This window comes from Aptenodytes patagonicus, chromosome 15 (assembly GCF_965638725.1).
Source record: "Aptenodytes patagonicus chromosome 15, bAptPat1.pri.cur, whole genome shotgun sequence".
Classification (NCBI taxonomy): Eukaryota; Metazoa; Chordata; class Aves; order Sphenisciformes; family Spheniscidae; genus Aptenodytes; species Aptenodytes patagonicus.
In genome coordinates this window covers 11,690,765-11,703,507 of record NC_134963.1, presented here as the reverse complement: position 1 = coordinate 11,703,507, position 12,743 = coordinate 11,690,765, and the positions used below count along the sequence as shown (strand labels likewise).

Here is a 12,743-nt window from a genome sequence, read left to right as displayed (position 1 = left end):
AAACTGAAAACACTACAATAGCATGAATAATAGGAGCTAATGAGAAACACACCAATGCTCTGCTTGGTTTTACTGAAGGAGAATGGCTGGCTGGCAGCTCTTTGCAGATGAAGAGATAATCCTGTCCTATCAGTGTGTGCACTTTCAAAGGGCACATGACAGCAAGTGGGTGTTTTTCTATAGCTAAGATGGTCAACAAGGTTTGCTGCATATAGGGGGGGGAGGCAGGAGGTTGCTTGGGAAGAGCAGACTCTGTCAGAGACTGCATCCTCTGGTCCTATGCAGCCCTAGGAGAGACTGAGCCAGTAGGTGAGGATGCAAGACCTGGGGGATACCAATCTACAGGAATGTCCTCACCTTCCCTTTCCTCTTCCCTGCAGTGGCAAGGGCACCTGAAAACTCTCCAGGGAGATAGATCAGCTCATGAGCTTGTTGAGTAGGACAGAGTGGGGACTGTGACAGTGACCACAAGCTGTGGTTTTGAGGCTTGGAAAGAGGATTCTTCCACCCTATCCCAGTGGATATTAGCACCTCTCAGAAGGATATTAACTTACTTCTAACCTGAACACAGGTGTATATGGTGCTGCCAACTGCAGCTAGCTGGGTGCAGCATGGCTGAGTTAGTTTTCCCAAAAATCTCTCCTAAGATGAGAAATGGGAAAAATAGAAAGCAGAGATCCTCTCGCTATTCACTCAAATTTTGTGCTGTAAGCACATCTCTTTGTTGTCATCCCAGTGTCCAGTAATGGGAACGTTCCCAGCTCCTGGCCTTTAGACCAAGTAAGGAAAGCTCAGGTCAGTGCCAGGAACAGAAGAGTGATTGCGCTGGATCAGACTGCAAGTCTCTTTCCCCCGGGATCCTGAATTAGCAGTGGATGCCTAGCGAGGAGTATAAGAACAGGGGGATGCAGGTTGGTATGTTCCTGAATACTCTCCTCACCATCAGCCGTCTGTCTGTAGTTTGGAAATTTCCTGAGGTGGGGATCTCTGCATTTAGTAGTCCTTTATGGGTTTTTCCTAAACCTTTTTTGAGCCTGAACAAATTTTGGGCATCCATAGCATCTTAGGGCAGTGAGTTCCACTGTTCAACTGTGTGTTGTGTGAAGAAATATTTACTTTGTTCTGAATCTGTCACTTACTGTTTTCATTTGATGCTTTGTAGCTTAAATATTGGAAGAGGCAGCAGGCAGTCATTCCCTATTCATTTTCTCTAAGCCACTCTCGAATGATAAACCTCTGCTGTGTCTCCTCTCAGGTTTCTGTTTCCCAGACTAATGAGTCTTGGTCTCATACCTTTTCAGACCTTAGATCATCCTTAACTAGCTCCCTGCCCCTCCTCTAGTCCTGCTGTAGCCTCTAGCGAACTGGCACAACAGCCATGGGGATGCAGATGCACCCTGGAGCTGCCTGATAGCACAGTGAGGTTTGTGGTTTTGCTCTGTTTGTCTCCTAGCACTTACTTTGCTTTTTTAATTGCTTTTGAGCCTTGGGCTGATGCTTTCATTGAACACTCCTGGCTTGCTCTTGCCATCACACAGCATGCTTAGCCCCACGTGACTCGGTTTGCCCATCAGTAGATGGCAGAAGGGATAGTACTTGCTCACCCCTTATGAATTCACACCGGCACCGTGGTTAGAGGTTGCCAAGGCCTCTCATTTTTGTATCGTCTCATCCCTATAGGGTCTGTGGTGTATGCAAAGCTAGGCTGGGAGATTGGGCTCGTGCTGTGGCTGGGAAGGTAGTGCCTTCCTCCCTGACAGAACTGGAAGGTTGCCTTGAGTTTGCACTGTATAACGTGCCTCTGCCCTGTTTGGGTAGTGCTCGCCACCATAGCACTCCCTGCAGAGACTGCAGAGCTGGGTCGCTGCAACCAGAGCTCGTGCCACAGCCCTTTTCCTTGAAATACCCCGTGGTGCTTATGGTGTGACTGCAATTCCAATTGCCCCTGCTTGGGAGGAACCAGGCACACACACACACGCGCACACATGCACTCACGCACCCGCACGCTCGCTCAGGCTGTTCTGATTTGTATGCTGGTCAAGCTGGATTTGAATGACAATCCTAATTATGCTTGCCTTGTATATGATGAAGGTTACATTTTTGACTGTTGTTGCTGGGCTGGAAATATAATTGATTAATTTAGCATTTAAGAAGGGAAAGAGGATTAAGGCGGTGGTGAGGCTGTGCTGCCAGACACTGCATTGACTGCCTCACACTTTTACAGCTTCAGCTTTTGTTTGCCTGCAAACCAGCTTGTCTGAGCTCCCAAGTTGTTATTTCTCGTGGCTCTGAGCTTGTTGGCATATCCCTCAAAGCCAAGCCTCCTGCAGGGAAGGGAGCTGTAGCCCTGGAGAGGTACGTGCAAAGGCCTAGTCCAGGCTCCACAGTTAATTCCATTATATCTGGGGGCAAACGCACTTGCTGTTTGGCCATGATCTGTCCGAGGGAAAATGTATGTGGGGAGCTTCATAGCCCAAAGACCTGTAAACTCTTGACTGAACAAAGCCGCACAGACCTGGAGAAGGTCCACCTGTCCATGACAGCACAGTTGCAGGGAAAAAATCCCCTTAATGGTTGTACAGAGTACATGGAGGTGGGGAGATAAAAGATGAACGCAGCATCAGTTGGACTGTGCTCTTAGGGAATTCCCGCAGCATCAGTGCTGGCAGTAGCAACTGCATGCAGACAGGCACTGCTGAGACTCTGCACTTGATGGAGAAATGGTGGCAATATCCCATGTAATATTAATTAGGTCTTACGCCTTCTGCTTCTTGCAGCTGAGGCTCTCTTTGCAGCCCATGAGGTCCCTTGGTGTTGTGCTGGGTCTGAGGCATGCATCTGTGCAGTGATGGGTTTAAAAAACGACAGAGTTCTGCTAAGTAATTATGGACACTGGTCTGCCCATTATTGGGCAAATTAATCAAGTTCTAGCAGGGCCCATAAAAGCAGATTTGTTGGCCTGTATATCACCTGCATAGAGAATCTTAACAACTTGTGATCTTGTGGTCACAGTTAAATTGGACAACATTGCTGCAAGCACAGGGAAGGTCACCAGTCCTCTCCAGTGATGCATGGCATTATCTTGACTTCTTAGCACAGGAGAGTACTGAGCTTCTACTACTTTCCTGATGAATTAATTAGGTGTCTGAGGTACATGGAGGATTTCTGTTACCTCCATTCTGGGAGCATGCTGCACCCATTTCATTTAGATGAATTTTACCTTGATTAAATTAAGCCGGACTGTGAAGCTGGATACTGTGAGGGTTGAACACTCAGTCTTGTGCTGAACTGCTGCAGTGGCTGTAGTGCCTGGCAGAAAGGCAGAGCAAGGAGCTCTGAGAGCACCACCAGAGACACCCGTCACAGATCTGGAAGCACTGGGGCCAGCCAGGCTCTGCACAAAGGCCTTACCCTTCCTGTCCTGTCCCACTCTGGAAGTGTATTGCACACCTCCAGCGTGGGGTATCTCCTCCAGCCCTGTGTGGGCTTTCAGAGGGAGGTGGTGGGAAGCCTTGACTCTTCTTGCATTCTGCTCCAGGCTTGCACTTTCCTGCTCTTTCCCTCCACCTTCTCCACTTCATTGCTGCCTGGCCCTGCATGTGCTTTCCAGACACCTTTTCTGTCCTCCCCAGCTCTCTGCTTTCCCCTGGCAGACCCACAAGAAGCCCTACAGAAAGGGAAGGGAGAGTCCCCTTTATAACACCTTGTGCTTTTGATCAGCCTGTAAAGGGGGGCAGTAAAGTAAAAAAAAAAAAAAAACAAACAGAGCAAATGCAGTTAATGAAGCAAATGCCGGGAAGTGGCACCTCCAGGGGCAGTCCGTGGTCCCAGGGGTCTGCTTTGCTATTCAGTCACCTGCCTTTGGGGCACAGCGATGGCTGCTTGCCTGCTGATGCTTTCACAAGGCTGATGGGAGGTGTAGGGGAAGGACCTGGGACCTCTCCAGGCATTACCATACGCTAGACCATTTGAGAGTCTGATCTAAGACAGGAGAAACAGCGGAGAAAAGCCCTGTAGGGTCTTAAAATGCACCATGCCATGGGGCTCTCACATTTCCAGGCTTTAAGAGGCAGAAGCATCTGATCTTATCATATCTCCCTCTGGGATCCCTTTTCTTGTGTGTCTCAAAAATATTTCTAAAGAGCTTTTAGAAACCCTGGCTCAGAAGTGACCTCCACAGTTTAAGGCTATAAGCTAGAGTTACAGTTTCATAAAAGAATTAAACCATCTTAAGCCCATACAGGAGAGGCTGAAGGCAGCGCCTGGTGCTGCTAAGCTGCTTTTGGAGTTTGAAACCACTAAGTGTGCAGATTATATTGGCTCTAAGCATCTTAGCAGCAGTGCTAAACCACTGAGAGCAACAACAGGCCTCCAGGGGAGTATGTGGACCAGGCGCTGGCGGCCAGACAGCCAGACTCTGGAGGTCTGATCTGAGCAGGCACAGTGCGTGAAAATGCTGGCGGCTGGTTTGAGTGGTGTCTGCATGGGAAGTTCAATGCTCTCACCATCACTGGCTTTAGCTGAGTGAAGCGAGTCCAGCCATCAGGATGACACATAAGATGTCCTCCTGCTAAGGAGGATGACACCACTGACTAAGACTTTAATGTTCTCCGAAGACCTCAGCACTTTTTAAAAAAATTTTAAAAACTTGTTTACAGTTCATGGCAGGCCTGGAAAAGTGACCAGCTGTTTTTATTTCTTTCTGGCTTGACTAGTTTTTCTCCATCTATATCCAAAGATAAAAAGACATCTCTCGGGTAAAAGAACCCAAGTACTTAAAGAGTAGTAGAAGAGTACAAGAAGCGGGGCTCGGAGTGGCAATTGGAGCATAAAAGCGTTCTCTGAAGCATTTCTTCCTCTGTCCAGGAAGTTTTCAGAGCCAGGTTGTTACATGCCAGTGACCAAGCATTTAGACTTAGGTGGGTGATCAGAAGCAGGTCTCTAAGTTTCTCTAAGCAGTGAAAGCCCAATGTTGAAGGGGCTTCTCTGGCTGTTCTGTACTGCTCGGCCTGCCTCTGGACACTGGGCTGGAGCTGCCCCCTGGAGCTAGCATCAGTCTCCCTCCAGCTTGTGCCCTGGTCACCAGTGTCACCCACTCCAGCCTTTGAAAGATAAGAGCCACTGAGCCAAACTGTCCTACTGCCCTGTCCACGCCATTGATGAATTTGGATCTTACACTGCTGGCATCTGATTTATGTTTTGTCTCTCACCTAAGACACCCTGAGGGATTCACCCTGTGGGGTTTGAACTTAGGTGATCACTAGACCCACTTCAGTGTGCAGGGCAGTACCATGAGCAGACAGACAGGAAAGGGTAGTGCTGCCCACCTTGAACTTTTCCAGGAGGCTGCAGCGTAGCCTGTCCAGTGCTGCTCCCTTCAGCAAACAGGCTTTTCCTAGGAGTCTTGTCCATGTCGTTAATACCTGGCACCACTGAGCTGCTCAGCACAAAAGCTCTTTTGGGCTTTGCCAGGTTCAGGTTTGGTTTGGATAACACCCATGTGTGCTTTGTGCACAAAGCTTGCTGCTTGCCTCAGTGCCATCCTGCACACACTGTCCCTCGTGCAGTGCTACAGATGGAGCCTTTCCAGGCAGGCTGTCGGAGCCTATGATCTTCACCAGATGCATTAACTGTGTTAACCTTTGAAGTAAAGTGAATTTCTAATGTCAGAATGGCAGAGGCCAACATACAACCTTGCACCTTCCCCTACTTTTTTTTCTCACCATAAAAAATGCTTTGGCCTTTTCTGTGCTTACCACAGCAGTTTTGCATGGCTTAGCCCATGTTTACCTCATCGCGTCAGTCCACACAGTTCACTTGTAAGGAATTTCATCCACGCCTTAAAGAAATTGAGGAAGATGAGGTTGGGAAGGCTCCAGGGCACAGGTCCTGCCTCAGTGATTGCAGGCAGCAGTGCTGAAAAGGAAAAAAAAACAGAGGGAAAAGCGAGCTGCTTTAGAAGAGCTTACCTTGTGAAAGATGCTTATAAGAGCAGTGACCAAGTGCCTCCTTCCTTTGCACCATCATCCCACAGGGCAAAGGAAAAGTGCTGGGGTGCCGTTCCCCCGACCTATCCTGAACCCAGAGGGACCACTGATGGGGTACCCAGCCCATGGCGTCTCTCCCCGCACTCCCTGGTTTCAGGTGGTATTTATTATCCTGCAGGCTGATGCCCAAGGTGCAGCCTCACAGTGAAACAGGACAGTCGATCCCAGGGAGGATTTCCCCCCTCTTTTTGATGCAGTTTGAGCCAAATATAGGGCTGCTCTGTGAACAAGGTGTTTGTGTGCCTGAGGCAGTGAGCCTGTGCTTGGTGAGGAATAGCAGGTCATGTCCAGGAGGCAGGGGCATGGTTGCAGTCCACGGCCCTTGCAGGGTCATCCAGCTTTGGTGTAGCACAGGCGACCCTTTGGCTGGACAGGACAGGATGGGATGCTGAAGGGATGCAGCAGGGCAGTGGCAAGGGGGGCACCCCATGGAGGGGATACCCCTGTGGGATGCTGCTGCTGGCAGCGCATCCCCCATGGCAGCTGCCTCCTTTGGACAACTGGCAGACCCCCTTGTCCAAAACGCCACAGATCGCAGGCTGGCTACCTTTGAATTTCCTCCCATCTGTGCCATCTAGTGCCCAGTACAAGAACTGGGACTGACCCAGCCTCTCACCCACAGGGGAACAGCCCGGCTGCTCTGGAGAAGAGGCTCTCCTCTCCCTGGGCCAGGCACCAAGCCCTGGGCCAGGCAGGGATGTGCTGGGAGGACCCCTGAGATGCCGCACCGCCTGCATGGAAAATCCCACTTAGCTCCAGGTAGGATCGCAGCGCGCAGGTGTGTCTGTGGGGCGTATGGAGCGGGGAGAGTGATTCTGTTTGGAGGCTGGAGGTGAGATGAGGCTGGGTGATATTACGCTGCCAGAGGCTCCAGGTAGGGATAGGAAGGCTTGAAGCCTTTGCTTTTCAGGCATTGCATTCCCGTGGCATGCTCTGATGCTGCACGTGTGTTTTAAGGGATGAAAATACTGACCTCTGACTGGAATTCTCCTATTTGGGTAGATTTCAATGCTATTCCAAGGGGAGCTACAGTTAGCTTTACTTAAGTGAACACCCTAGACCATAAAACACTTCTTTTTTCAATGTAAGTATAGGTTTTGGGGCATAATCTTTGTTATGATGTTTCTTAGGTAAGTTCCTTGTACCGTTACTTTTTTTTCAAAAAGCTTCTGTAGCTGTAGCTTGATTTGCTAGCTTTGATTCTTAACTCTGCCTCTGTCCTCTTTATCCTTTTCAAAGGAATACTCTTCCTCTTTACAGACCCAGTTTCATTTATAAGCTCTAAATAAGAGGGGATGAATCAGGAGTTAACAAATTCTTGCTTCCTTCTTGCTGCATTTTTTTCACAAATCTGTATAAGATATTTAATGGTGGTGAAAAGAGCTGCTAACTCAAACCCATCAGTATCTATCTATCCTTCATATTGGTTTATCACAGCCAGGCATTACATATTTCTTTATGCTGAATTTCATCTGCTCTTATTTGCCCTGTTTCACAGATGTTTTCAAGTTTTCCACAAGCTCTTTGAAATTTTCCTGATGCCCTTTGCTAGCTCCATGTTATCTTCTGCCATTTCATTACTGGGCCACAAGTAAATATATTGAACACGATGCCTCTAGCATCTGTAGGGCACCCCACTCAGCTTTTTCCACATGAAGTTTTGATCATTTGTTCTTTGCTTGTAACTTCTGTTGGATTAAAAATTGTTATCTGATATCTGCTTCCCAAAACTTCTTATTAGCGACTTCAGGGAGTTAGTAGTAAAATTGTTCAAGGAACAGATGAACATATTCTTGTTCTCGGGATCACATCCAGGAGTCTGTCAGCTCTGCTCCTCTTTGCTTGTGAACTGTATCTGCTGGTTTGTGTCCCGTGGAGCTCTGCAGGTTTGCCTCTCCAGGATATATTGCACAGACATGTCATGCTGTTTCTGAAATGTAAATTTTCCTACTAATTTATTTTTTTCTTAGTACTTAAGTAAGCCTGATTGCTTAGGAAGTCTTAGTAGCCTTTTCAAATGTGAAAAGGTAGAATTGCCCCTTAGCATCTGATAGGTAACTGGCTGTAGTGATAGCTCAGTGGTTTTGGAGCTGGCATGTGCAGAGCTCTCCTGGGGCTGCTATTGATCTTGGCATGTTATTGCTTTTGAAGGGACTAATCTTTGAAACTGGGGCTCCAGGAAGTCATTTAAGGATGTATTGGCATCTTGCTGAGCACTGAAACTGTGAGGATTTCAGTGGGAAGGAAGCTCGTCTTGAAACAGATGTAGTGTTTATCTGCTTTCCCTAATTAGCGCTCCATCTTCCTGGAGGTGGTATTCTCCAAAGCATCCCCTTGGGAGTGGGAGACCAGTGCTGGTGTCAAGCCCCCACTTGCCCAAAGCTTAATTGGTCCCAGCTGTGCTCTGGAGAGCTCTATTTCTGAGGTGCCTGAGCTCAGGGCAGGGGTTTCGCTGTGCTGCCTGCATGGCTGTTTGCACACCTGCAGTTGCTCTTCTCCCGAGACCAAGCGGTGCAGAGGCAGGGTTGGTTCTCCAGCAAGCTCCCGGCTTCTCACAGGTCTGTAAGCTCCTTTATTGTTGTCTCTCAGCTCTTTGGGACTCATAGTCTCTAGGGCTTCACAACTTCCCCTATGTAATTCACTCCCAAGTCTGTTGGTGTGCCACAGTCTACACAGGCTTTAAAGTGTTTGTGTGAGATGGGTGCCAGCAAAAGTCTTTTCTGTGGTTTGTCCCCAGAGCCTCTTAACTAACAGAGAAGTCCAAAATCTCTGTTTTACATGCAAGGAAATGGAGGCTCAGACAGGCAAGGTGATTTATGGCAATCATTTAGCAGCAGAAACAGGAGTAAACCCCTTTTTCCTCCCCAGTCCTTAGTGCCGTAACCCCAAGGCTGTATGTTTCCCTTCACTCAACCCCTGCCCATGCAGCAGAGTCAGTGCGGGTGCCCAGCTGTAACCTGGGGAGGTTTGGTGTGGGGGACTCGTTCCCCTGTGCTGAGGAGGTGCTTGGCCTTACATGCATCATCTTCCATTGTGGCACAGCAGCGGCTGTGCCTGGGTATCATGGGGGATCGAGGCCTGGGCAGAGCTGAGCTCATCACGGCGGCTGAGCCTGGCTCTGGCCGGCCCATCTGGTTAGAGCAGTGCAGGGAAGGGATTGTGCGACAGCTGGGCTCCTGGCTCCCCAAACGTGTGTCCCAGCTTTAATTACAGTGACACTGCTGCCTGGGTGTAATTAGCAGTTGAGAAACTCTGAGTGTGATTTTAATAAGCTGAGAGTAATGCAATTTGTCTTTTCTATAAGAGATGCTTTGCAAACAAAAACCGTAATTAAAAAGCGCACACACAGGGCGAACAGCAACTGTGCAGTGGGTGCGTTACTGTTGTATGTGCAGCACGTCTGGCATGTAGCCTGACCTGGCACAGGGGTTCCCCTTTGAGGCAGTCTTCATGATGGGGTGTCTGGGGGACCAACATGTAAAAACTGCAGGATTTGGCTCAGTTGTGGGTTTTACAAAAGGCTCTTCCCAGTCTTCACAGCTCCCCTTTGATATAATGTTGTTCCTTAATAAGGATGAGTCTCCTGGGTGTCGTCCTCCCCATTGCTTTTCATTCCTGTCACCATTGTGTTTCTGTGCTGTCCCCCACAAGCCCAAATTAGCTCGAGGCTGGTGGGGTCTCTGTGGCGGAGGCCAGTGAGGCAGCCAGGGCAGCGTGGGGGGAGGCAGGAAGCCCTTTCAAGAGCCGCCAGCATTTCTGGGAGCCTCAGATCTGAACAGCTGGACTGAGCCCTGGACTCTGCCTCTCTTCCCTGCTCCTTCCTGCTCTCTTTTTTTTTTTTTTTAAAAAAAAAAAAAAAAGTCTCTTTTATCTAGTCTTCTGTCTCTGCACAGGCCTGCCCTGCCCCACTGGGGTTCAAAGTTGATTTCTGGCCACGGGAGCTCTCACGGGGGAGCAGCCCCGTTGAGTCCCCAAGGTCCGTCTCCCCAAAACCCCCATTACACACCAGGGCTGACCTTACCAGCAAACTGTCCCTCTTCCTTAGTGCTGCGAGGCAACTGTGCAGGGGACAAGGTGGGAAACGGAGGCACAACGGCTATCAGAAAATGGTTGTACCATCTCCCCAGGCATCAGAGGCCCGGAGTCGGGGATATGTGCCTGACATCTGGGGGAGGGAGGAGAGTGGGAATATCACCCCAGCCTATAGGAAGCTCCTTTGCCTCCGTCTGCAGGGGAAGGTGAGGGACTTTCCTTGGGGAGGCCACTTCCCCCCCCTGCAAATGTCCATTTGTGCCTGATGTCACTGGCTGCTGTGGCTCTCGTAATCTAGGGGGTGCCCATGTTTGTAGTACCCCTCTTCTTGACCTGTGGGAGACGCCCTGATCTTTGAGAGTGCAACACCAGAGAAATGCCTGTGATTTCCCATCTGCTGCCATTTCTCCCTGCCTGGGAGCAGTGGTCAGGGGTCCCAGGTTGGTAAGAAGGGGTTAAAAGCAGCTTGCTCACTCATATCCTTTTGTGCTGTGCCATGCAGGTGTGACTGGCTTGCTGCCTGCTCTGCCAGCTAATTGCAGCCCTGGCACATTGGGAAAACAAACAAAGCCTTCCCCAGAGATCAGGTTGAAATGTGGTAAAGGGATCTGCGATTCCCACTGGCAGTGGAAATGGCAGCAGGTGTGGGCTCAGCAGATGGAAAAACATCCAGCATCTGCCCCATCCCAACACAGAGAGGCTGTGGAGCAAACGCAGAGCAGCCCATCCGTCCGGGATGGAGGGGGAGAGCTGCTGGGGCTGAGCTCATGTGCAAGCTTGGTCGCTGTGCAGTGCTGCACAGCCTCTGCAGCATGCATGCTCCTCCCAAAGCCATGGCAAGTGGGTCTTCTCAGGAGCCATGCTGGTACAGCCTCTGACTCTCTGCCTCCAGCCCAGCTGGCCCATTCACAATTTCCAAGACAGGCTGCAAGTGCTTTGAGGCAGAGGCTTGTGATGCTGATATCTCAAAAGCAATGGCCATCTCTGGTGCCCTTTGCAGCACCAAAATAAACAAGCCTAAAGAAGGCTGGGCAGGGGGCCAGATAAACCAGACAGGGACCTCTTCTCCCATCTAGGGGTTTGCGACCTGTACTCGAGATGTGAGTCTTGTTCTCCTGGGAGCAGGTTGCCTTTCAGGACAGGAGACTTATTGGTGTTTGAGCACTTATCCCTTCCACAGTCCTATGTTATGCTCTGCCCAGAGGAGGAGATGCTGCGAGCATCAAACCTGCCAGGTTTCTGCACTTAGATGCAAAGGGCATTCAAGATAGGCTCCTGTCTCTGCAGTCGTCTTTTATATGAACTTTGTGACGACCATCCTGGGAAAGCACAGAATCATCCAGTGATTTCAGTGTACTGGTGGAAGATGAACATACTTGACTGCTTTGCTGAAGCATGGGCTGTGACAGGAGCCTGCCCCATTGTACGATAGTGTCCATCCCCCATATGGGCTATGGCTCAAGGGTGTTTTCACCAAGATTAAATCTGTACTGTACATTTCCCTCTTAAGGTCAAAACTGTTGGGTTGCAAATGGTCACACAGAGATGAGCTGTATTACCCAAGTCTTAACTGGATCAACTGTGAGCCTGAAGGACTAGCGGAGTACTTGGAGCTGCAAGGAGTGACATCTTTAGAAAGGAAAATCCATTTATTTCCAAAGGCTGTCATTCTGGGGAGCAAACAGAGAGTGTGAGGTGCTGAGAACCATTGGAATAAAACAGATGTAAGTCCAGATTCTCACTTACAGCATGAGCTGTCTGGCACAGTATGTGACCTTCTTGTGTAGTGCTATATGAATTATCTGTACTGCTGCCGAGCACCCTCCTCACCTGCCCACAGCAGGGAAAAGGGTCCTGGCGTAAATCAGAGCTCCCCAGCCCATGAAACTCTTGTTTCTGGGTGTTCATCCCAGAGATGGGTTTGCCCTCTGGAGACTGGTGGAGGTGTAGCCAGAAAGTATGTAGCCCCTGCACACTCAGTGCAAATTAGTACTTTATCTAAAGCCTTCTCAGGGACTCAGTGAAAATTCTTCCCATGCAGCACCTGAACAGCCATCAGTGGCTCTCTGCTCCTGCAGCACCCTCGGAGATGGGTTGATTCTCACCGCCATGTCAGCTGAGTGGCCCTGCAGCATGCAGTGGTGGAGGCAGGCACCAACAGGCCTGGGGATGCGGGTTGACAAGTGGGGATAACAGATCTGGGGATGGCTGTGCTGCTTCTTGCCTCTGCAGCTTTGCCCCATCCCTCTCTGAGAGGTTGCAACCCTGACCCTGCTACGGGGCAGGAGCTGCTAAGTGGTTCACTTGAAAACTTGCCATACTAAGGTAACCCAGGACTGATACTGGCTTACCAGGATGTGCTGAATTTTATACTGAGAGGTTTCATTTGTTGCTCCGAGAGAGGTAGAGCTGATCCTGCAGCAGAAACTGCTGAAAAAGGAACAAGAAGTTGTGAGGCTTCCTGAGAAGCGTGGCTCTCCCGAGGAGAAATTTGGGCGGGCTGCACACACAGATCTCTGTGGGGCTGAGCCTTGGGTCAGTGTTCGTTCACATCCAGGAATAACTTCTGAGCCTTCCATCTCTGAGTTACACTGATACTTAGGCAGAATGGAAAAAAGATTTGTGGGTGTCTGTATAGCAGACCTTGACTCTTCCTGGGAAAAG

At 49.7% G+C, this 12,743-nt stretch overlaps 1 protein-coding gene across 2 annotated transcripts in view; it reads left to right on the top strand.

Moving 5' to 3' along the window:
• Positions 1-6,690: 6,690 nt before the first annotated feature.
• GGT1 (gamma-glutamyltransferase 1) overlaps positions 6,691-12,743 on the top strand; it is a 38,080-nt gene continuing 32,027 nt past the window's right edge. For both annotated transcript variants that reach the window (XM_076353106.1, XM_076353104.1), the window contains exon 1: positions 6,691-6,806. The gene's annotated coding sequence lies outside the window, so the exon portion shown is untranslated. The remainder of the gene's footprint in view (positions 6,807-12,743) is intronic.